Source organism: Carassius carassius, chromosome 37 (genome assembly GCF_963082965.1).
Source record: "Carassius carassius chromosome 37, fCarCar2.1, whole genome shotgun sequence".
Classification (NCBI taxonomy): domain Eukaryota; kingdom Metazoa; phylum Chordata; class Actinopteri; order Cypriniformes; family Cyprinidae; genus Carassius; species Carassius carassius.
Window position 1 is genome coordinate 8,407,930 of NC_081791.1, and position 25,047 is coordinate 8,432,976.

The window sequence follows — 25,047 nt, forward strand, 5'->3', positions numbered from 1 at the left end:
AATATAATGAAAAATATAAATAAATAACTATGATTACAGTGCAGCATTACCAATCCCAGCTTGTAGGCCTGCTCATATTTAAAAAAAAAATGTATAACTTTTTTAAAGTGTAAAGTGTTATAATAAACAGTTTCAGTTTTTAGACCAGCTCAGATTTCGATATTGCGTTGGACCGATCAGAATTAAGAGCAAAGGTCTGTTTAAATGCCGACGGGAGCTGCGTTTGAATTACAATCATTTTTATCCTAGTTGTAGTGATGTTCACACTCACATGATGCCTTTTGAAAACCTTAGGCCGGTGACACAATGGCATATTGCACCTGTCAAACATAGTCTATTTTGCCGTCAATACTGTTGAAGGTGTCCTTTATCAGTAGGCTTTATATTTATGCTCGACATGAAGTATATATATTGTTGTCGTGAAGACAAGATCCTGGTCTGTCGGCGGCCTCCCTCTATGTCACCTACAGCAGCAGCAGCGCGCCAGCGCCGCGTCAGGCACGATTCTGGTGTGTAAAGACACAGAAAACGCGAAGCAGCCGCCACGCTCACGCCACGCAGCCAGTGTGTCGCCGGCCTTAGAATCAGCTGCAGGGCGGGATTTGCGCTGAACGCGGAGACTTCCACCACTTAATATGTTCGTATGGAATCACGAAAATTTAAATTTAAAAAAAGTCAAATAAACAAACAGTAACTAAAGCTCTAAACAAAAAATACAACTAACTCTTACAAAGAAACAACGGGGACTTATATATTGGCTGATCAGACCAATTTTAACACACAGGGGAAGACTAACAACAACAACACTACTACACAAGCTACAAATAACAGCAAAATCTACATAAAACTTATTCCAAAAGTAATAAACATTTAATTAATCTTAATTCAACAAAAGTACTCAATATAATATAAATCCAAACCCCAGAATATCTAAGCAGAGAATGAGCTATCCCCCCAGGATATAAACAATGGTAGTGTCCAATTAGGCCACCTCCCCTATAAAACTGCTCCTGCTCCAACCGCCGCCCCTTTAAGCCAGCCAACTTCCTGGATCTCTCCCGGGTGTGGAATCCAACACTGGTAAGCTCAGAAACAAATAATTACACAAACAAAATGACAAAAGTAACTAATGGTGAGCGCTCCCAAAACTATACTTCTGTATGGTCAACTAAATAAAATACAATGTACGTGAAATGACCTTTGTGTCCTGTGAGTTATTTTTAACTAAATAAATGTTTGCAACAAATGTGAATGAAAAATGCATACAAACGAATCCTAAAGAAAAACAGCACAAACTAAGTACATGAGGTTACCGCTCTTAAACTGGTTGTGAGGTCATGGCTTTGGCCTTCACAAAGGTCTTCAGGATTACTACAAACTTTCAGACAGGTGTGTTGGGACAGATTGGAGCAAAACTCTGTAGGACGCTGGACCAGGCACCCCTCCTGTAGAATTGAGCTGATTTTGTATCTTTAGCTAACCAAATACTCATGGAGAAGAGCATATTTTATAGAGATACACCACATTTATAGCAAGATTTTTCCGCTTTGTTCCTTGTAAGAATTCTTTGACTCTTGCTTTTAAGAACGATTTTGCACTTTACGCCACAAAGGAAGCGGCATGTAATTTTGTCCTCCATTGTCTCCTTTTATGTGTTCTCATTCCTGGAATTAAATCATCACAGTGGACAGAAGCGCTTAGTGCTTTCGGCCTGGACACAAATAAAACAATTAACCAGAGATTCACAACCATCGGGGGCTGCTTTGTCTTCCTGTTTGCCATTTTGTCCTCTTGGGAAGCAAACAAGTAAGAGAAAGATCCAATTACCTCCTTCAAGAGGAGAGGCAATTCTTCTTAAAGTGATTGTCTCAGATCTGCCACATTAGGTTTGTTTTTTTCATGGTTTGGGAGGGCTAACAACCGTAATATTATCAAGGGGCTCCGAGTTTCTGCCTCAAAGCATTTCTGTTTGGGTCTGAGTGTTTTTATTTGCAATAGCTGTCTTTCGGGTTTCTCCTAGAAGGTCAATGCCAAATAATGCTTCCTGGTACCTCCTGTCTGTCTGTGCATCCAACAGAAAGAGCTAACAAGACACAGCGTAGGTGTAATTCGGTCGTGGATTCAGCTGTGTCCGAATAATACAAATTTCCATATGTGTTTGGCTGGCCACAATTGTTTATGATCAGTTTCGAAAGAGTGAGGAAGTAGAAATAAAGAAATGAAATGAAAGCTTTGTGTAGTTTCTCAGGGGATGAGCTGGTCATGGATGAGCAAATCTTTTAATGTGCTCTCACATTAGCACTAATTTCAAGAAGTAGCGGGAGTCTGAAAAGAGCTGTTGAGAGGAAAATAAATTGTGTGTGTGTATATATGGAGAGAAGGAAATCTTGCAGAGAGAGAGAGAGATTAAACCAGTTTATCTCTGACTTTTTCTGCATCTGGAGATGGCAGTCATTGTTATTATGGGGATTGGGACTGTCCCAGAGACATTGAGCAGAGGAGCTGCACTTCAGCAACCTCTAAATATCTTCTCCTTTTCCCTTAGAGAAGATGCAATGTGTCTATTACTCATACAGCGATGTGGCTGTTACTAAACCAAAAGCTTCTTTTTATAGCAGTGGTTTTGCGTTAGTGGCGAGCCAACGCGGTTCCAACATTGTTTTTGTGTACAAAACTACTGTAATGTATTTACAACTAAACTTCATGTACAAAGATTTCTGAGTTTGTGTCAAAATCTGTAGGGTTTGAAAGGACTCAAGGCATGTCAACAAGATTGTAGGCTCACAGTTTATAATGTCAACGATGTATAATATTAGTGTTGTTTTCCCAACCACCCTCATCAGTAAAGTGAAAGTTTAAAATGTTTAACTTTAGATCATTTTGTTCAACCTTGTATAATACAATATTGTTTTATATGTCAGATTGTTTCCCAAATTTCACAGGAATATTTGATGCTACTGGATTATCCATTTCTATAAATGTGACCCTGGAGCACAAACCCAGTCTTAAGTCTCAGGGGTATATTTGTAGCAATAGCAAAAAATACATTGTATGGGTCAAAATTATAGATTTTTTTTTATACCAAAAATCATTAGGATATTACGTAAAGATTATGTTCCATGCAAATATTTTGTAATTTTTCTACTGTAAATATATTAAAACTTATTTTTTTGATTAGTAATATGCATTGCTAAGAACTTCATTTGGACAACGATTTTCTCAGTATTTAGATTTTTTTGTACCGTCAGATTCCAGATTCCAGATTCCAGATTTCCAAATATTGTCCTGTCATAACAATCCATACATCAATAGAAAGCTTATCTATTCAGCTTATATAATTCTCAATTTGGAAAATTTACACCCCTTAATAACTATAGTTTTTATTAATGAACAAGCATTTCTGAATCACAGATTAATTGAATGAAAACAAGCCGATTTGCAATAATTGCATAACAATAACCCATAAGGTTGGGCATTTAAGTGTTTGACAATAAAAGGCTGAGAATAGTGTACTGCTCTACTCTTATTATTCAGGTTACTGCACCAGACTTGTACAAAAGCTATACAAGACAACACATCTGATACAGGTAGTGAAGTTTTGTTTACCGAACACATACTGGAGTTTGAGATTAGATTGTTCGGAGCAAAATCTCGCAGCCTCACAGCTTCACTTAAACGTGAGATTTTTTTTTTACAGAAATGGAAATCCAACCCTTGTCATGATAAAACAATGCAGTTTTGCTATGGAGATTTGTTCAGCCAGACGGCGCCATGATGGGTGTGCTAGAGTGTGATAATTCAAGAGCTGCAGGGGAGGATGTGATTTATGGGATATCCTTTATGCGTTTCAAAACGTGTTTTTTCGAAAACCCACTCCCAACAATTCATACGAGTCATTTCCCTAATTGATAGTTTCTTGGAAACTCTATGAGAGGGGCTGAAAAAGTGTGTGTGTGTGTGTGTGTGTGTTGATCAAGACCATTGATTTTGAACTGAAATGGGTTTACACACACTGTGCCTGTGAGGTCACTCATAATGAAGGATGGATTAACAATGATGTTTTAAAACATTGCCATATCTTTTGTACAGATATCAGGTGTGATGTCATCGAACCTAGTGCGTTTAAAATGACATGAATGTACAGCACTAAACCCAGATTATTATAGGCTCTATTTGAGTGCTGTCTCAGTCCCCATCATAAAAGCTATTGATTACTCCCTACTTACACTCTCATGCTTGTGCTCAGCCACTGGGATATTGGCATTAATTTCTCCAAGTCAGTGCCTTCAGTGCTGTTCATTTGAGGTCTCTCTGAGGTACTGTGGATGCCAGGAGACTTTTGGTGCTCGTTGATGCACTTTTTAGGACATAAATGGAAAGCTGAAAGGTACTGTAGACAGTAAACATGGCTATATTTAAATTTGGTTGCTGGCTTTTGAAACATTGTAGCTGTTTCCTAACTATATTTTCACAATGTAAAAAAAAATCAAGCTGCATTCTGCATTTATTTAGTCAAAAAGCATGAAGCATGAAATATGTGGCTTGCTTCTTTTTTTTCAAATGATTTTTTTTTTGAGGAAATAAATATCATTACGCTCAAACCTAATCAAATATGTTTTCTTTTCTTCTTTTCTTTCTTTAATGCAACACAGAATATATACACTAAAATATTTTAATGTTTTTGTAAGAAGTCTTTTATTTAATCAGAAACACAGTAAAAACTGCAATATTGTAAAATATTAATACAATTTAAAATAACTGTTTTCTATTTTCATGTTTTAAAATATAATTTATTTCTGTGATATAAAGCTGATTTTCAGCAATCTGTTGAGTTAGATTCTGATTCATTTTTTTATAGTTGTCTCATATAAATCTTATACTGTAACACTGAAATGACACTCATCATTTTTAAAATGCACAGTTTACATAATCAGTTAACATAATATCTCAGTCTGTTTATTATAAACAAGACAAGCCCAGCGAGAGGGCCTGTTTTATAGCGGCCAATAATGTCCTGCCCGTGCCAGAACCGCCCTCCTCGCTCCGCTGCAAGCTGTTTGCAGGATGCAGGATCGGGAGGTATTCCCTGAGCACTCACACCAGCTCCAGAGCTGACACACTACACCACACTGAAGAGAGCAGACACAGACAAGAGTGACCGGGGAAATACTTACAAAAACTTAAACGTTCTACTAAGCAAGATGAGGGAGTATTGTTTTTTACTAGTGATATAGCCAGAGCCGGCCTAAGGCATAAGTGAACTAAGTGGCTGCTTAGGGCCCCCAATAGTACATGAAATGGCTTGATTTTTTTTCTGAGTATCTATATACACTAAGTGCAAATAGCCCGCTAACCGAGGCTATTTACATAAACTCCGCCTATATTCTTCGCTAAATTCCAATATCATTATGCCTCAGTAAGTTATAGATTAAGATTTGTTTAAAAAATTGTTTTTTAATGTATAGATTGCTTGCTGCTTTGTATTATAATTACTGTTGTTCCAATAACATTATTTTCTGTAAATGTATTGTCTGCTGGTTTATTTAGCTACTTTTCAGTACACCACATTATACCACTTAGTACTGTAAGACTGAATATTAAAGTGCCACCTAACCACTCTTGTGGGTTTGTTATAATTAAAAATCATAAAAAGGTTAAACACTGGTGTGATGTAAGCAAAACACAGCTACAACAAATACTAAAACTGATAATAGGTGAGTTAGATTTAAAGTATGTGAATAATCAAGCATTGACAATAATCAGTCATATTGGCAAAACCAGTGGCCCCAATTAAATTCTGCTTAGGGCCCCATAAAAATTTGGGCCAGCCTTGGATATAGCAGAATGCTTATGTAATTATTTTATAATTCTCCACAGCAGTTTTAGTAGGTTATGTGCCACACTGGCCTCTGGCTATGGCAGCATTAAACTGCAAACACAGTGGTGCTATTAAAATTTATTAGATTAGAGATCTGTAACTACGACTCTTATGAAATGTATTTAATTGCCTCCTAGTTTGAACGAAAACATCTAGAGCTGAAAATTCTCCTTACTTATCATAAATTTCAACCATTCCAACCACAGTCTCTGCTTAAATATTGAGGGCGTTCCTTATGAATCCTTTAACGTAAGCTTTCAGGAGCCAGGGAGGATGATGTTGAGCATCTAGCTGTGCAGTGTGTTTTATTTTGGTTCCCCTTGTCAGCCAGTGCCCTTAGACAGTACAGGTCCTCCCTATGTACAAAATACACAAATTGCATATGCCCTCCGAACCACCAGGGGGCCCCTTGTTTTCAGAGAAAATGACTGAATAATGAATAATGAATAGGATTGAGCAATTAATAGAATTTGTTTATTTATTTATTTATTTATTTCAACGATTATGAAAACACCAAACCACATTCCAATAAAATCCTTTAAAGCAGTGCCCTGCCGCGCTTAGTATGTGACATCCAAATTAGGAGACAAAGGAGACACTATTTCGCAGACAATTTTCTGTCCACAAGATCCAAGACGGGACAGATCAAGGACAAGTTTTGTGTATACACTTTTGGGATATGCACTTAGACAAATATAAAATGTCAAAAGCAATCAGTTTGTAAAGTAAACTAATGTAACTAACTAAGAAATCTGTGTTTTTTCTGTGTATTTACAATATTACAAAATTAACATTTGTGTTTTAACTTTAAACATTTAATTCCTCTAGCTTTTATTTTGGCAAATGTTTATCCACAGAAAGTGATTTTGATTAATTGTGGAGCCACATTTATTTGTTAATTTTACAACATTGATTTAAACATTTGATTTTATTATTAACTTTTTATTAACACGTAAAGCCCCCACGGTTTCGTCACAAACCCCCATTTTGGAAAGCCTCATCTAGATCATGATATGTATAAATAATAGTCTTAAAGTTAACAGGTTTTCACACTGTTTCTGTCAAGGCTGGTCTATTGTTATTGTGAGTAAACAGAAGGAGCTCCATCCGGTCTTAGAGCTACGCCTCAGGACAGAAGTCACTCGGGGTCCAGGCTGAGGTCACCAGTGAGTGTAATAGATCCAGAATCAGTCAATACTCTGTGGTCACTAAAAGGCTAGTTCCTACTAAAAAGCTCATTTGCTAACCTATGTCTGTATATTCTGAAGTAGTCATTAAAATTTGAGACACTTCAGTGTGGCAGTTTTCACAGCCCATGTTTAGACTCTTTCAGCACATGTAAGTGGCTTTGCTTCATAAAAGACCTGTGATTTCTTTCTTTTTTTTAAACACATTGATTTCTTTTTGAAACCATTCCAAGATTTTCTCTCCAAAAGAATCGAGTTCTGCTCATGAGTAATCTTGTACTAAGCATGTAGCTAGTGTTTGTGGCAAATATTGACAGTCTGTAAGGGCCGAACGATCTGGCTCTCATTGAGGACTAGGTGGAGGAATGGAAAAGGCCATCCCTTTCTCTCCCGCTTAGAGTGATTGAGGCGTTATTGATTTCATTTTCATCAGCTCTGAAGGAGGCAGCCACACTTAAGGGAGATGGGTAATTTTTTGTGACACGTAATAAAAGCCTCGTGAGTCTCCAGCAGTCTTTCTCCGGGGGGCCAGAGACTGAAATCACAGTGGGCCAACACAGAGAACAGGCAGATCAAACTGTGAATACGCTGTATGAGTGCTATCCCACTGCCGCTGTGTTACTCTGGTGTGCATTGACTCTCACATCATTCACTGAATACTGGGAAACACCAGTTTAACGCTGGAATCATCTAGAGTACATCTTTCACTCATTACATTTACCTCATGGCTATCATTTTATTTTCGGTCCCAAATAATGATGGGAGTTTGAGCACTTCAGTGCTTCCATTAGCTGCAGAAAAAAATGCATTTGCATTTTTATGGTTGATGAAACTGTCTGATGCAGCAAGATGCAGGAAGAAATGATACAAAATCCTTATGCTGAATTACAGGATGAGGTTTAATTTCACTAGTTTCACTAATGAAACCCAGTCTTTGGTCTTTTTGCAGTCAATATTTGGTCTTTATATAATCAATATTTGGTATTGACTGAATATTGTGCCAGTGTGTTGTTTAACCCATGTTTAACTAGTTTCAATACTTATTTTATTTTAAGTCCATCATGGATGGTGCACATTTTTGTTTTCAGGTAGTTTTAGTTGCTTTGAAGTAAATGTTGCATTTAAAAAACAGTAATTGACTGCAGTACAATCATGCTATAATCAACTAAATATGGTTGCTGTTTTTTGCAACTGGTATTGTATTGTAGCTGGTCCAAGCTGGATTAGGTGTTAACCATTATTTTATTATTAGGTATTAGGTTTGAAACATGGTGGCTGCAGCTCGCTGGTTCAGCTGCCGCTATGTACCAGTTCTAACCAGCTTGATCAAATGTTCTACCAGATCAACCACATCTCCACCATCTGGTAGACCAGCTGGTCCATTTCATTTCTGACCAAATGACAAACAACCATAATGCATTATAATCCAACTATTACAGAGTGTTTATATTTTAATCATGATTTCAATTGTGATTGTTTTCTTTTTTACCCCACATACAGGTTTAAAACAATCATGACTTAATAAGTCCAAAAATCCATTAGCACAATGTGTGTCATGTGGCTTGAATAGGAATGCTAATTTTACCTAGTGTCAGTTTTAAAATACCAAAAACTACTATTGAGATATCTAGCCGATAACCGATATCCGATAACAGGCCAATAGTTAAAAAAAAAATCACACTAATGGCATTGTTATTTTCACTTTATGAAAAATTGAATAAAATTATAAAAAGGAAAGAGAAAGTATGTCTAGAAAGAAAAAAAAACTAAATTCAAAAAAAATTCAAAACTATCGGTGACGATTAATTGGTAAAACCGATATATCTGTTCATCAATAATTTGTTAACTTAATACACAGTTTCCTGGAATGCTTGGTTCTTATTGGTCAATGACATTCTTTAGTCTGATATGTTTGTACGATCACACTAACCTGTCTAAGCTGACCGCATCCCCGACAACCGATTTTCTGCATAGCTTGTAGTAAGTGTAATAATTAAGTGTAATAATGTACAGTTTATTTAGCCATAATGACCAGCTGACTTACATATCAGTCAAACACTTTACTCCAGCCATCTCTTTAAGGTTTTCCTCTATATCTTTCATTTTCTCTACTGCAACATATTGCGAGCAGCAGAACCTCTGCAGCCCTTCTCTTAAAAAATTCAGGAAACTGCTCCATTTTCCTTCTTCTGTCCAGAGAGCTGTATTGTATTGTATTCAATATTGAATTTTGCCATCCAACAGGCTGCATTTCAGCAAAAACAACAGGGTATTTTTAGGTCACAGAGTTTGATGGGAACGGCAGAGGAAGTGTTTCATATTGACCCGTGCTGATTACCCCACAGCGCAAGAGATGGAGACACAAGAAAAAAAGAGGGTTGTATGCAGAGCTGTGTGAGCAGCATCTCCAATCAGGCAGCTTAGAAAGAGGATGGAATGGGAAGGGTGGGGGAAGGAAAAATGGAGAGAGAGGGAATGGGTGTGTGTGTATTTGAAGGGGGGGATTTCTCTGTGTGAGAGAGAAAGTGGTGGAGAGAGCTCACAGAAGGAGGGGAGGGGTGTTCGTGTGTGTTCACTGAGGTGTGTGTGTGTGTGTGTGTGTGTGGTGCTGCAGTAACGAGTGGAGAGGGGGGATGACTGCAGTTTCTCAGGCTGATGGAAGAGCGTGAGCAGGAGACGTTCGCACGCCGCTGAAACGTTAACCCCTAAGTGCCTCGCTGGTGTATGGCCCAGACGCTCATTGAGGATTAGGACAGAGCAGATCACTGCAGTCAGGTGTGTAGCCTTTCAATGTGTTTTTTTTTTATTTTTCTCAAAGGTGCTGCAAAATCTGGAGGGGGGATCCGGTTATGAGAAGGTGGGATATGCCATTCTGGATGCTGGAAAGATTGTCCAGGGCACTAGATGCTTATGACTTAATCTTGCAGCGGAGAGGGAAGCCCGTTCGAGAGTAGCCTCGCTGATTACTAGAGTACTGCAGTGTGATTCATACGCTTGTCAGTCTTGGATAACTCTTGTTTGTGTTGAGTCTGAAGAAAACTGGTCTCTAAAGTAATGTTTAACTGATAAGGAATTGCTGCTGTGTCCCGAGCTCAAAGCGTTTGTCCCATTCGGCTTATACGGGTTAGTTAAGTTCAACTTGCAAACAGCGGCAAGACAATATGCTGCAGCTCGCTGGTTCAGCTGCCGTTAGAGCAGATCACAGGGAGAGACCACAGACAATAGAGTGCATTATAAGAGCTCTGCTGTACCGCAAAGAGAGGAGGAAACTGAATGCCTGCTGTCCACTTTCATTCAGTGGACTTTGTCGTTGATTTCAACCTTGTGTTGAACACTTTAGAGAAAACTTGATAATCAATACTGTTCCCATGAATACATCAACATATTCTTTAGATAATGAGATGTTTCCATTGTGGAGAACATGTGTGTAACAATTCACCAAACGTTTTCCATTAAATACTATCAGATAGATCTGTTTCGGTGTTTCCTGTCACCAGTGGTTGTTTTAAATGTGTTGTGCTTCTGCTAGAGGCTTGAGTTAGTGCTTATATTGGATGCTAGAAGTGTCAATTCGACACACTGGAATGAAAGGGAACTTCCTTGGATGCTGGCAAGGATTTTTCTCACTCTCTTGGAATTCTCCTGCAGAGGACTAGGGATCACAAGGAAGGGACGTTCTCAAGGACAAATGCTGTGTCATCAAGGCTTTAGATTTGAACCAGAATACAGTACAGTGTGACATTGAGCTCAGATTTATAGGGTAAATTTTTAAAATGTGGTAACAATATTTGTGCTTTATAGCTTGTCTGATCTCTCTGGTGTAGATGTTAAAGCTGTTGGATTGTTTTTGCTCTTTTCAGAATGTTTTTGTTGAATATTAATATTCATAATGTGTTTGAGACATGTAATATGAAGGATTTGGGTTTTAACATCTTACCCACCACATAAGATATCTACTGTACATGACCAATTACCATCTTTTTGATGGAACAAGACAAACTAGAGGAACATTAGACTTTGTTTCACTTATATTATAAATATTTCTCTCAAAATTTATTGGACCAATTAGATGGAAAGAAATTACATATTTATTGATGTTCAGTTCGACTTGAGATATAGACTACAAGAAATGTGAACAGATTACCTCAGTAAATTTGCTCTTTGATACATTTGAAGATAAATATGAGTTCATTCATTCTCATTTGTGATTTCTTTCTACATTTTAAAGAGTTTTCCTTGTCCTTTTTTTTATTAGAGAAAAAGTCACATCACAAATTATTAATAAAAGGTTTTTTTTTAGATATAAAAAGATCAACACAGGCTAACTGGAAAAGTAATATCTCCCCCTTCATCTATATATCATGGTTTCTGTTAGCAGCCCAGTTATTCTTAACTAATGTAAAGTAACTTGTTTCATAATTTATAATAAATAATTATGGTGAAAATAGCATCTGCCCTGTAAGCAGCCTAGCAATAATAAATCTGAGAGAAACCATAAAACAGCTAGTGTCATTTATCATCATGGACACTCGTTCCCATCTGGTCTCGCATCACAGTTTTGCGTTATGAATTATACTCGATAAGACACAAGTGATGGTCAGTACTACAATGTATCATAGCTTTTATTGGCAGGAAAACGTCTCAAGGTTACGTATGTAACCCTAGTTCCTTGAAGGAACGAGACGCTGCGTCGAAACACTTTTGGGGAACGTCCCTGACGAGACCGACTCTGAATATCGTGTGCAATCAGTCCATCGGAAAGGCGTGACGTCACGGGCGGGGTGACGTAGCGACCAGGACAAATGTGGAGGGCGTGGACCACCCCGCAGCGTTGCAGATGTCCAAGAGGGACACACCTGCTGAGAAGGCCTTGGAGGCCGCCATACCCCGAGTAGAGTGAGCCTTGGCCCCCAAAGGAGGGGGAAGACCAGAGGACTCATAGGAGACGTTGATAGCCTCGACTATCCAACGACTAAGGGTCTGCTTGGTGGCAGGAGAACCCTTGTTAGAAGGACCGTAGCAAACAAGCAATTGGTCTGATTTTCTCCACAGGGCAGCTCTGTGGACGTATGGGTCCAGTGCTCGCACTGGACACATACAGTTTAGCTTCTCTTGGTCTGGCTCCCGAAAGGGAGGAGGACAGAAGGCCTGCAGTACGATAGGTTGTGGTGTAACAGAGGGAACCTTCGGAACGTAACCCGCTCGAGGGTATAAGAATGCTTTGGCCATACCAGGGGCAAAGTCTAAGTAAGTAGGGGCCACCGAAAGGGCCTGAAGATCTCCAACTCTCTTTAGTGAGGTGATTGCCAGTAACAGGGCAGTTTTAAGTGTCAGATGTCTATCTGAGATATCTTGTATTGGCTCGAATGGAGCTTTACAAAGAGCCTCTAGAACCACAACCAAATCCCAGGGGGGAACACGGGATCGTACTGGAGGTCTCAGCCTCAGCGCACCGCGGAGGAAACGTGTAACTAGGGGGTGTCTACCCACTGACTGACCATTGAAAGGGACATGGAAAGCAGCTATGGCCGCCACGTAAACCTTTAAGGTGGAGTGGGATAACCCCGCAGAGAGCCTGGCTTGTAAAAACTCCAGAACTGTACCAACTGGGCAGTCTGCTGGGTCAAGCTGGCGGTCTCTGCACCATGAAGTGAAGAGCTTCCACTTCAGGGCGTACAGTTTCCTCGTAGAGGGAGCTCTGGATTGGAGTAGGGTCTCAACAACCTCGGTTGAGAGACCAGCTGCTAACAGCTGTGCCCCCTCAGGGGCCACACCCACAGCTTCCACAACTCCGGGCGAGGGTGAACTATCGTGCCCTGCGCCTGTGAGAGTAGGTCTGTCCTGATCGGTATCTCCCACGGAGAGCCGTCGAGGAGCGAGACTAGATCTGAGAACCATACTCGGCCCGGCCAGAACGGGGCTACTAGTAATAGACGGGCCCCGTCCCGGCGTACTCTCGCCAGAACTCCCGGGAGCAGAGCGATAGGGGGAAAAGCGTACAGACGAAGCCTCGGCCAGGTCTGTACCATAGCGTCCAGTCCCAGAGGAGCTGGATGAACTAGAGAGAACCAGAGGGGACATTGCAATGTCTCCTGAGTCGCAAAGAGGTCCACCTGGGCTGTGCCAAATATTCTCCATATCTGCTTCACCACCTCGGGGTGAAGCATCCATTCCCCGGGCCTCGGCCCCTGTCTCGACAGTATGTCTGCTCCCACATTCAATCTCCCAGGAATATACACTGCTCTGATCGAGAGGAGTTTGCCCTGGGAACACAGAAGGATCTGGTGTGCCAGCTTGTACAAGGGGCGCGAACGCAGACCCCCCTGGTGATTGATATAAGAGACCACTGATGTGTTGTCGGTGCGCACCAACACATGGTGACGTCTCAGGTCTGGGAGGAAATATTTCAATGCTCGATAGACCGCTAGTATCTCTAGGCAATTGATGTGCCATGTTAGATGGCGACCACTCCACAGACCCCGGGCAGGGTGGCCACTCATGACCGCACCCCAACCGGTGAGGGACGCATCTTTTTGTTCCATAACCAGAGCCTGCAGGAGGCCGACTATTGTCTTTCCACTGTGCGCAGAACCCATTGAGATACATTGGCAGTAGTTTCCACGCTGCTAGCTAATGTACTAAGGGAATCAGTCTCTCGAGACTGATCTCTGGAGTAAGAGGCCCCCGAAGGGGAGGCGAGCATCCCAGCTCTGCTACGCTCACGGGCGGAAATAACTGAGTAGTGCTCGCTGGAGGCCGCTGCTCCCTGAAACTCCGGCAGGGTTGGCAGACCCACCTCCCGAGGGCACTGAGGTGAGACGGGCACCGTGTAATGAGGTGGACACCGCTCTACCCCAGTAGGGGCTGCCCTCTGTAGTCGTGACTGTTTGTACGCGGAGGGGGCTGCTCCCGCCCAGCAGTCCCTCCAGTACATCTAACTTCATGAGTCAAATAACTGTCATTATATTCCTCAGAATTTAATGAAATCAAACAATCAGACAAGTAAATACGGTCTGGATTGTGATACAATACACATTGAAGTGATATATTGAACTTCTCGAAGTTAGATAACAGTCATTAGATTCCTCAATCTAATGCAATCCAAATTCCTCAGAATTTAGTGAAATCAAACAATCAGACAAGTAAACACGGTCTAGATTGTGATAAAGTACACATATAGTGATATATTGACTTCTCAGAGTCATATTCCTAAGAATTTAAAAATAATCAAACAATCAGACAAGTAAACACGGTCTAGATTGTGATAAAGTACACATTGAAGTGATAGAACCAACTCCTGCTTATTAAATGGAGTTAAAAATAACCAGACACGCGGTCGGGTATGGAAAAATTCACATCAAAACTGAAAATGATGTAATACACGCGTTGCCTCGACAGCGCGCGAATAGCTTAGTCACACAAACAATATTAATCCCCTCGGAGATTAAATAGCTGCTCACTAACGCTGCCCGTATAATGACACTGTTTGTTTTATACTGTGCTTATGCAACTTTGTTTGTGCAACTACAAGCTCGCCGACGCCCTCCGTGTCAATCTCCTCGGAGAAAGAAAGGCAGAGCGTCAAGCCCGACGCTCGGGGGAAAGAGCCGAAGCTCGGGCTTCCAAACCCCGGAATCAGGCAGATCTGGTGGGTACGGTAGGAGATAAGGACGTGCCCGTCTCCATACCTTCCAGCAGATCGATCTGCGAACCCAACGAATGCCGGCACGGCTTCGCCTCGGCGAAAGCGGAACCGGCATCGCGAGGAACGCTTGCGAAGGCTCACTTCTCGAAGAGAGCCCTGCGGGATCGAAGCGTCCGCATTGGCATTCGTTCACAATGCGGGCAGTCGACCCCCTCGAGAGCCGACTCAGCGTGCTTCGATCCCAGGCAAGCCACGCACAAACTGTGTGTATCCCCACTCGTAATGTAGCGAGGGCAGGGAGGAACACACAATCTATAACGTGGCTTGGAATCGCCCTTCATAAGTTAGGTCTTTTGCTTTTGTTTTGGCATATTGAGCTGTTTTAGCGATCTTTTAAAGGCTAAGGGACAGACAACAATAAATAGGACCAACAGGACAGACTTTGACATGCACACACAGAGCGCTTGCTGACAGATTCGAAGCTGAAGCCAGCTGCACGGCACGTGCTTTTATAGCTTCCTGGTCGCTACGTCACCCCGCCCGTGACGTCACGCCTTTCCGATGGACTGATTGCACACGATATTCAGAGTCGGTCTCGTCAGGGACGTTCCCCAAAAGCTTTTCGACGCAGCTCGAGTTCCTAAGAAGGAACATTATTTAAAACTTGTCCCATAGGATTATGTTAGATAGGTCAATATAGACAAAGAAGAGTACAATATCATTGTGGAATTCCCTTCTTTATGAGGAGAATGCCTCTTTCTTTCAGGATATAGCCCATTAGTTTGGAAACTATCACTGTTAATAGTTCACCAAAAAAATGAAAACCCTATAGTCATACTTGCCCTCGTTAACTTAAGCCCTGTAAGACTCTAAACCTGTAGATCACAAAAAGAGATTTTTAGTACAATGTCCAGGCTGATCTTTCTCTTGGATGGTGACCAGATGTTGTGAACCAGCATAAAGGACAAAAAGTAAACTATAAACTATAAAAGTAAAATAAGGCAGTAATGCACTATTACAAGTCTTCAGAAGCCATATAATAGGTTTACATAAAGAACAAAAAGAACATTTTTCATTGAACATCTTGTCATTTATTGGACCTGCTAAAAAGACCATCAAATGTTGCATTTTGCATGCTGGCATCCCGACTAGGTTTAGTTCACCCAAAAATCTAAATTCTGATATTGTCTGCTCACCCTCGTGCTGTTCTGAACCTATATGACTTTATGTTTGCTGCAGAACAAATTTTCAAGCTTTTTTTCCATATATTAATACATAATATATATAAAATGGGATCCAAAGCTACAAAAAATACATGAAGGAGATTTAAAAGTAGTCCATTGGTTTAATCAGTGATACAGTCTTAGTACTCTGATGCAATAGATTCACTTGAACAACAGACACATATGACATCATGATGTGACAGGCAAGAACCAATGATCTTAAAATTAAAGGAGCCCCATTGGCTTTTATTCTACTAACAAAAGCAGCTGAAAGATTCTTCAAATTATGTTACTTGTGTTTCACAGAAGAAAAAAACAATCAATTTGCCATGACATAAGGGTGAATAAATGATGACAGAACATTTATTGATTTAATCAGCTTCAAGTCAAAATGTACATTTGGGAATCTCTTTATCTAAAGCATTTATGTGTACACATTACCTGGGAATCAAACCCATGACCTTGCAGGTGGTAAAACCATACTCCACTAGTATTTAGACCAGCACCAAACCAGAATAAACCAGCATCAGGTCATAATCAGAAGTGGTACCTCAAATGTGGCCAAATCTGCACGAAGGACGTCCATCCATGACAAGAGGAAGCCCGTGTGAAACTGACATGTAGCTCTTAAAAGAGGGTGAGGTTGTGCGCCTGTTCGTCATGGTGCAGTGAAGACTTGTTATTACCCTATGTAAAAACAGCTGCTTAATTGAAGAGCCATAGGGGCGACAATAAACCAAAAGATATGATTCGTAATTAATGAGGAAGAGCAGCTTTACTCTGAGGATAAAGCTCTGAGGCTAAAACAAGCCTGTGAAACATGTTGAAAGAGTCCACCCAGGGTGGTATGTGAAGATGTTTGTTGTACAACGGTGTTACGGATTTGTTACAGTTTAAGTCATACGCTGATTTAAGATCATTATTTGTGCCATTTCAGTTGTAATCTACAAATCAGAAATATGATTTAGTATATGTGATGTGAGCAGTTGATCAAGAAGCTTTGAATAGTTCCCCCCTCGCATTTGTTTGTGCGTCCAGATCGGCCCTAGGGCCACAAAAACCCTCATTAAGTGGCAAACTGAGCAGTCTGGAGCCGCCGGGATGCACGGGGAACACTCATTTTTATTGCACTGAGCTCAGTCAGATGGCTTTCCAGTGGAAATGTTCAACCATCAGTAATGAAATGCCCAAAGACAAGGCCTCTTCCTGATATGGGTGTACATTTGAGCAAAGGGAAATCCCTTAGCATAGACTAATATTTTTTAGCAATTTCAGTAGTGATTAAATGCAGAATATGTCATATGATGCATGTTTTCATTTGTAAACTGAAGACTGTTTTTCACATTAAATAGATAGTTATGTGAATAATTAATAATTAAATAATTTATATTATAACTACATTTTTCTTAGGCATAAGATTCTACTTCAGCTTATGCTTTAATCTATAGGGAGCCCTTTTTGCATTTCTATAAGGTTAAAATTAACAACAAAGCCCAAACTTAAGCATTAAGCAAAGCATGTAAATTGCACATAATGCAGTTTTTAAATGAACTTCTAAAATAACATTTCTGGCTGTCATAACTTGTTTCATAAGATATATATTTAATGTAATGAGTATATAGTTTAATATTTCAATTCATTTCTTTTAGCGAACGAGCTGTGGACACTGATGACTTGCCTGAACTAAATTAAATGTTCTGTCTATTTTTACTTTTGACCTTTTTCTGTGGTTGAAACTCTGCTTAAGTGATACCATGAGCAATAAGATGTTTATTTTTTATTATTTTTTATTTATTTTCTCAAAAGTAACAATGTATAAAACAGGAAGTTTCCAATGAAGTTCCACTTGTGCAGTGGTTAAGACAATGCTGTATTTGTTCGCTACACATGCATACAGAAAACGAAAGACCCGTCCCAATAATCTTTGGTATGAATGCATGTACCCTTATACCTCTAGTATATAATGTACTTATCAGTGTTGTTGTAGTACAATTTTAATACAATTATAGTTTTTTTATCATTTTTATAATGTATGTGTGTGTGTGTGTGTGTGTGTGTATACACAGTATATATGCTGCACACACACTAGATTTCTCCAGACGTCACTCCAAACATTAAAAGCACTTTTAAAAAAATTGCAAATAACTCCATTAAATAACCGGCATATCATGTTAATTAAATTATTTGACAGTTTGACAGTCATAATGAATACTCTTAAACACTGATCAGCAGTAACAGGCAAACAGTTACAGAAGACAACACAGTGTCTATGTAGTCACCCTTGGTAGAGAACAGGGAGTGCTCAGTCAGTTCACGTGTGTTGTGTCCTGTCTGCCTAGTACGTGTTCACTGTCTCAGACGGCCTGTTTTTTACAGCAGAACTTTCTGTTCCTGTAATATATGGTGTGCTGCAGGATCTGGATAGTGAGCTCCTTTGTGTCTTTGAGACTTACAGTTACATTTTTCTTATTCTTCCTGTGTTTGACAGTAATGGAACAGAATGGATATAGTTTCCATTCACGTTTGTCCATGTTTGTCGGTTTATAAATATTTGTTCCTGAAATTGATGTGAGTTGATAGAGAAGCAGCATTTTACTTTGTGTTTCTGCTGATAGTCAGTGGTTAAGCTTTCTGTTTCTGTCCTATTTGTTTGCTGTTTGTAACTGTGACTGCAGAAATAGTGTCTGATTGAAAAAAAAAAACAGTTTTGTAATCAGTGCGTTTGTCTTGTTCTCTAAGAAGAATATGTAAATATAAAACAAAATACATTTATTTCAAATAAAATTGCATGAGCAGTTAAGATCTGTTTACAGAGTATAATACTTTTTCTGTTTAATGCTTTTATTTGTTTAAACATACTGAAAGAGAAAATATTTAAGAAGTATTTTCTTAAAACTAGTTTTATTCTTCTAGACTCCTCTGTAAATGTATCATGTTTTAAGGATGTTTAGACGTGGCATGATTGCATTTTCCTTTCTTCTAACAAAGTATGTGTAAAGTGTCATGTCTGCTTATTCTTCAGACGGCTGTTTGTGTCAGAACGTAGACAGACTTATTCTGTCTGTAAGAACTGATGAACACAAAGCCTTTCTCTAGTTTAAATATTTTTTAATGAAAATCATGACCAAAATACAACTGTAAAAAAAAAAAACAATTGTTTAAAATGTTGGTCTCAGTGAGTAGTATCAATAAACATTGTGCTCGGAAAACAAAACGCCTTTTTAGATTAGTGAGAAAAACACTCAGGGTGTGATGGTGTTACTGTGTGTAAAGCAACACTCGAGCAGCTGCATGAAAAAAGGTCTTACAATGGACACAACATGAGATTAACTGATTCACTGACAGCACTTCACACCCCAAACACTCTTCTGCACAGAATCATGATATTTAATGATTTCACACAATCAAACATGACATTATGAACCTTGATTATATCTGTCCTATCAGCAACCCAGAATGCAATTGTGAGTGATTTATTATGAGTTGAACAAAGGTTGAAATTGGTCAGCCGGAATCTGGCTTGTGATGCTCATTAATTTAATTAAAACAATTTAATTAGGATGAGAGACCGCTCTTTGGGCGAGAGGAGGTGGATGGTGCGGCAGAGTCTGGGAAGAGCCGCAGGTCAGACGGACGCTGATCCCACTGCTCTGTAACACACACAACACACACAGCAGCACAGTCTTCATCCTCATTCAAGATCTCTGCACCTCGTAATCCTGCGCGTGATGCAAGAACTGCGCAACTGTGATAAACGTTCTGGAAGAGGTTTTTAGTCGTCATATGAAAATGAGAAATGTGTCTTCAGTGTAGGATTTTAAATTTAGGATTATTACCATTGCAAATCCACTCATGTTATATTCATATTCATACTCATATTTTTTTTTCATGTATCTCAGCCTGACATCATAACACAGGGTTCCTAAAAGTATTTTTATTATATTATATTATATTATATTATATTATATTATATTATATTATATTATATTATATTATATTATATTATATTATATTATATTATTATCTGTAATGGAGCCCCATAAGAATGGGTCCCTGCCATAGGCGGAGGGTGAACCAACTCCAGAGTAAGGCTAAAAGCTGCCAAATGTATTAAGAGGGTGCCCATCATTAATGAAAGCACAGCCACTCCTTTGGCCACCTCAATCAAAACTGTTTTTGTCCATTTTTTTCTTGACAAGAAATGCATATATTTAGATGCGGAACCGCCGTATCTGTTTATGCTATGACCACATCAAACGGGAGAAATTTCAGACGTGCACTTGCTTCACCTTAGCATCAGGCGTGAGTCAAACGAGCACGGAAAAGCTACAGCCGCCAAATGAGCTTCAGTAGATCAACTGTGAACTGTGGTCTGATGAGTTATTGTTAGACTATTTGTCAGTAAAAAACACTTCCCTGTTCCATCAGCCGTTTTACTGTGCTCACGGCGCACACTCTTCAACATGTGGCGCAAGCTCTATATCACTTCATCATAAATAACCCGCACAAGAAACTTTGAGCATAGGCTACATACCTCGTTCTGTCGTCAGCTAAGTAATGAAATCACCAAAAAGGCGATTAAAACGGAAAACGTCTCTCAAATGCATGTACTAAAATATATTCTGCAATTCAAGATTACCATATAAGGCACAAGATGATATGTATTTTTTATTTGTAATTTAATGCACAAATAAATGTGAGCACAGTGCACTTGTGAAAACATTTAAATGCATGAAAAAAACTAATTTTATATTCTGGCATTTATGACTGTTGACTGGCCTTTTTCAAATTTATATCATTACACATGCCTCATCCAGGAGTATGCGATGTTGGAAAACAAGCATTTTGGGAGTTTCTAGAAGCTGAATAAACATAATAAATAATACATAAATTCTCTTACTTTGTACATACATCTGCGCTTTGTTGTTCATGATGAGGGAATTCGCAAGAATTCAGTCAGCGAATGCGCTCGCGCTCAACAAACTGTCTCAGGTTACGTATGTAACCATAGTTCCTCTAGGGGTCGCTTTGGGGAACACCTCGTCGTGACCCGTGTCTTAAGCATACATTGAAAAAACACCAACTTGTTGGCCGGCGACAGCCTCCGACATCACTACCGGAGCAACTATAAATAAGCACCGGGAGAGCACGTCATTATCTTCTTCGTCTGAAGCTTGTGTCCGAAGCATGGCAGGGAGCTAGAGGACGCAGTGTCTCGCTCCCTACTCAGGGAACTATGGTTACATACGTAACCTGAGACAGTTCCCTTTCGAGGGAACTTTGAACTGCGTCCTCTAGGGGTCGCTTTGGGGAACAGTATACCCACGCCGCCATGCTGAGGGGAGTGCAGGCCAGAATCATGGCGAGCACTAAGTACCAACTCTACCATTTCCATGGTAGTTGCCCCTGGGATGTTTAGACGGCTGTCTGTGACAGTACACCTTACGGCCAAAAGGCCTTAGCTACATACCCAACTTAATTATTAGGGCCTCTGCCCAGGGTAGAGCTGAAGGCTTGGAATCAGGAAAGATTCCTTTAAAGGGATACGGCTAAGAACCTAGCATTTCTACCAAGTCATGCCTGTCACACAGGGGCTACTGCTAGCTTACGCATAAGCTTGCTGGAAGAGCTGTCTCGACAGTTCTCTAGTAGCAACACCCTGTTTAGATAGGTATCCGAGGATACATAGGTGGAGTGGCGCCCAAGATGAACGGGGCCTTTTACCAACTCAAGAAAGGGCACAAAGCAATCGCTCGAAGCCCTCACCATATAGGATTTTAGAAAGAACGCAGAATACTAGCGTGTGAACTTACCACAATTTGGATTTCAGAAAGTGTGCAAAGACTTCACGTGCACACTTACCATAGCATGGATTTTCAAATACTGTTCTAAGGAGGGGCTCTCGTGGCACTCTGATAGAGCAGTTCATAGATGGAATGTTGCATCTCAAAACAGTATGATTCAGAGTCACCAACTCGATCTATGGAAACAATACTGGAGCGCTCTGGGGAAAAAACAGAGAACTCAGTCTCATATGAGAGGAGAACTCCGAGCTCAGAGTAGCGCGCTCAAAGCCAACCCTTTTTTTGGAAAAAGGGGAGCGCTGCTAAATTACCACGAGAATCACCCAAATAGCCCCTCATGTTGAGGGAAGCAATGCTTGAGGTGTATAAACAAAAACACACTGGCTGAATGGAGCCCAAGGAACCAAGGTCTAATCATCTCAAGAAAGGGAACGAAGCGGAGTGCGTAACCCTTATCGTACAAGATTTCACAAAGTCTTGCGTGCAAACTTACCACTTGTGGATTTTTATAAAGTGCGCAAAGTGTTCACGTGCACACTGACCACCATGTGGTTTTGAGAAAGTACACAAAGCTTAGCGTGTGTACTGAAAGGTTCCTAAGCATCGCAGAGGCGCTGAATCTCACGGGAGAGGCAAGCTCAATTTTACAAACCTCGGGCGAGGGGAGCATCACCTGAGGCAGCATATACAAGAAGACTTCTGTAAGTGCCACCTCCACTTCCCGCTAGATGCGACAGCACCCCTAAGTGGCCAGGAGACCCCTCGGGGTGACCTGGCCGGACATCCATGAAATTCCCAGCAGTGCTGTGCCAGGCCTGATGATCAAGGAGGCTCCCTCAGAAACCTGTGATCTCAACCACCTAATACCGGAACATGAAGCCGGATGGCTGGTGCTGGCGAGTGTTTAGTAAACACTGTAACTGAGCACTGCAAAGGAAACTCACAGAGTTTATTAGTAGAAACGTAACCACCAGCAATTAAATACACATAAGTATATACAGAGAGGGTTACATTTACTCACCCACCCTCCTGCGCTGGAGCCCCGCTCAAGGGGCGCCTCATTTTAGTCTGGACCATCAGTCAGGTGGTTACTATGAGCATAGAACCATAAAAACATTATAGGTCCAGCATAGGAGACTGTTATGCGAGAGGTTTCCACCTAACCTCGATCAGGTTGAGAGCTGGTGGTTACAGGGGAATAAGGAAGGGGAGGATAAAAGCAGAAGTTAACCCTCTGAAGTTGATTAACGCATTTACGCGTTATGAGGCTATTTTCTCCTGATAACATCTTAGACTCCAGAGGGTTAAAAATCCCCAAAGGGAATGAGTAGCTACCTCGGTATCACTCCGATTCGGACGAGAACGCTGCCTAGTCTAGATCATACCCCTTAGGTTCTGCTTACCTCCTCGTGACCCACGATTCCTCTAACCCCTGCCCGCAGGTGGGGGAGGAGTGCGAGTTGCGACACTAGCCTTCTGTGCCCGTCTTTGATCCTCAGATCGAGACAGACCAGGACCCCTATGTTGTTCGGGCTCAGACCTGGACCTTCGTGGAATGAAGAATCTGAACGCAGCAGACTGCGCCTTCGTCTCCCTGAACTTGTCAAATCACCGTCTCAACGGAAATACCGAAAAGCTCAGAAGGCGAAACCTGAGCATCGAGAAGAAAGCATTTTCTTTCCTCCCGATGTCTGCCAGGTTCATCCACAGATGTCTCTCCGCTGCCACCATGGCCGCCATAGTCCTGCCCATGGCGGAGGCGGCCTGCTTGGTAGCACGGAGAGAGATCTGTGGTGCGGCGCAGCTCAGCTACTTGATCAGAAAAAGGCCCCTGCCTCTATCCAGGTCTCTTAGCAGATCAGTCTGATATGCTTGAAGCACCAGCATCATGTGTAATAAAGCCACAGCCTGACCTGCTACTGCGTATGACTTGCCATTTAATCGAGATTATTTTCTGAAGGGGCTTAAATGGCAAGGAGGGAGATTAAGAGAGTTTCCCCTGCAGAAAGAAAAAATGTTCACAGATAAATTTTTTTTATAAATTATTTATAAAAAATTTAGCTCTTTCTACAGGGGGCATTCCCTCATAGCCGGTTTCGCGCATCACCTTGATGTCGGCAGATTACTTTCATGCCGAAACCGATGGATGCGAGAAGAAAACGGCATCTTTCATTTCTTTTTAATCTCTGTATGGAGATCATGCAGAAATAAAAGGCTCACCTGAGCTAGAGGGCTATGGTCAAAAGGTAATTTTCGCTCAATAACCTCCAAAAGCTCTACATACGCAGGGCAGGAGAATTGAGAAGGTTCAGCCTCAGCTTTTTCACCATCCTCAAATATCTCCTGCTTTTCCTGGGTAAAAACCCAGCAGAGCACTAACCTCAGTATCAGAAAGTGTTAAAGATATAACATCATCCTCCTGAGGCTCTCTCTCGTCCGCCGGCCTTTTTTTTTTTTTTTTTTTAAGAGCGCGAAAGGGAAAGTCCCTCTTTAAACCATTCAGACAGATCCACCTGTATTCTCACGAGCTCATTCTCTTCCTCGCCTCAGCGTGGACAGGTCCTGAACCGCGGGAAGCAGATGGCTGCCTTTTTTTCCTTTTTCTTTCAGAAGAGAGACGAAGCTTTTTACACTGAAAAAACGCTCACAATGCACACAGATTGGCTCCTCAAAGACATCGCGTGCGTGCTCTTCAACCAAACAAATGACGCAAAGATCGCGTGTGTCATCAGGTGTCAAATAACGCTGACACAGATGCACACATCGTCTAAACCCTTGCTAGTTGTCGCCATGATAAACAGAGAAAGATCGCCCTTACCAGTTCTTTCAGATGCACACTTCAAACAAAACAGTCAGTGTAGATGAAGATAATGACGTGCTCTCCTGGTGCTTATTTATAGTCGCGCCGGTAGTGACGTCGGAGGCTGTCGCCAGCCAACAAGTTGGTGTTTTTTCAATGTATGCTTCAGACACAGGTCACGACGAGGTGTTCCCCAAAGCGACCCCTAGAGGACGCAGTTCAAAGTTCCCTCGAAAGGGAACTGATGAGTTTCAGCGAGGACTCATCTGAACGCTTCTGTTTTGCCATTGCATTCCTAAACTCAACAGAATTGTGTGTGATTGGTTAAAATCCGCAACACTGTAAAAACACCTAAAATAAAATACGGCTCAACATGAGAAGATCTTAATTTAATGCCACATTCGACGTCTATTCATATTCATTTTGTTAGCAGCAGACGTAATGGATTATATTTGTTTGTGCAGGGGGCATTTTTTTGTCCAATTAAGTGGCATTTTTGCCCCGAGTCCC

At 40.9% G+C, this 25,047-nt stretch overlaps 1 protein-coding gene across 3 annotated transcripts in view; it reads left to right on the plus strand.

The window, feature by feature from the left end:
• syt2a (synaptotagmin IIa) overlaps window positions 1–25,047 on the plus strand; it is a 74,309-nt gene that overhangs the window by 25,956 nt on the left and 23,306 nt on the right. For 2 of the 3 annotated variants that reach the window (XM_059527293.1, XM_059527295.1), the window contains exon 1: window positions 9,650–9,840. The exons of the other annotated variant lie outside the window; for it this stretch is intronic. The gene's annotated coding sequence lies outside the window, so the exon portion shown is untranslated. Of the gene's footprint in view, window positions 1–9,649; window positions 9,841–25,047 lie in introns of those variants that run through there. 3 annotated transcript variants of the gene reach the window in all.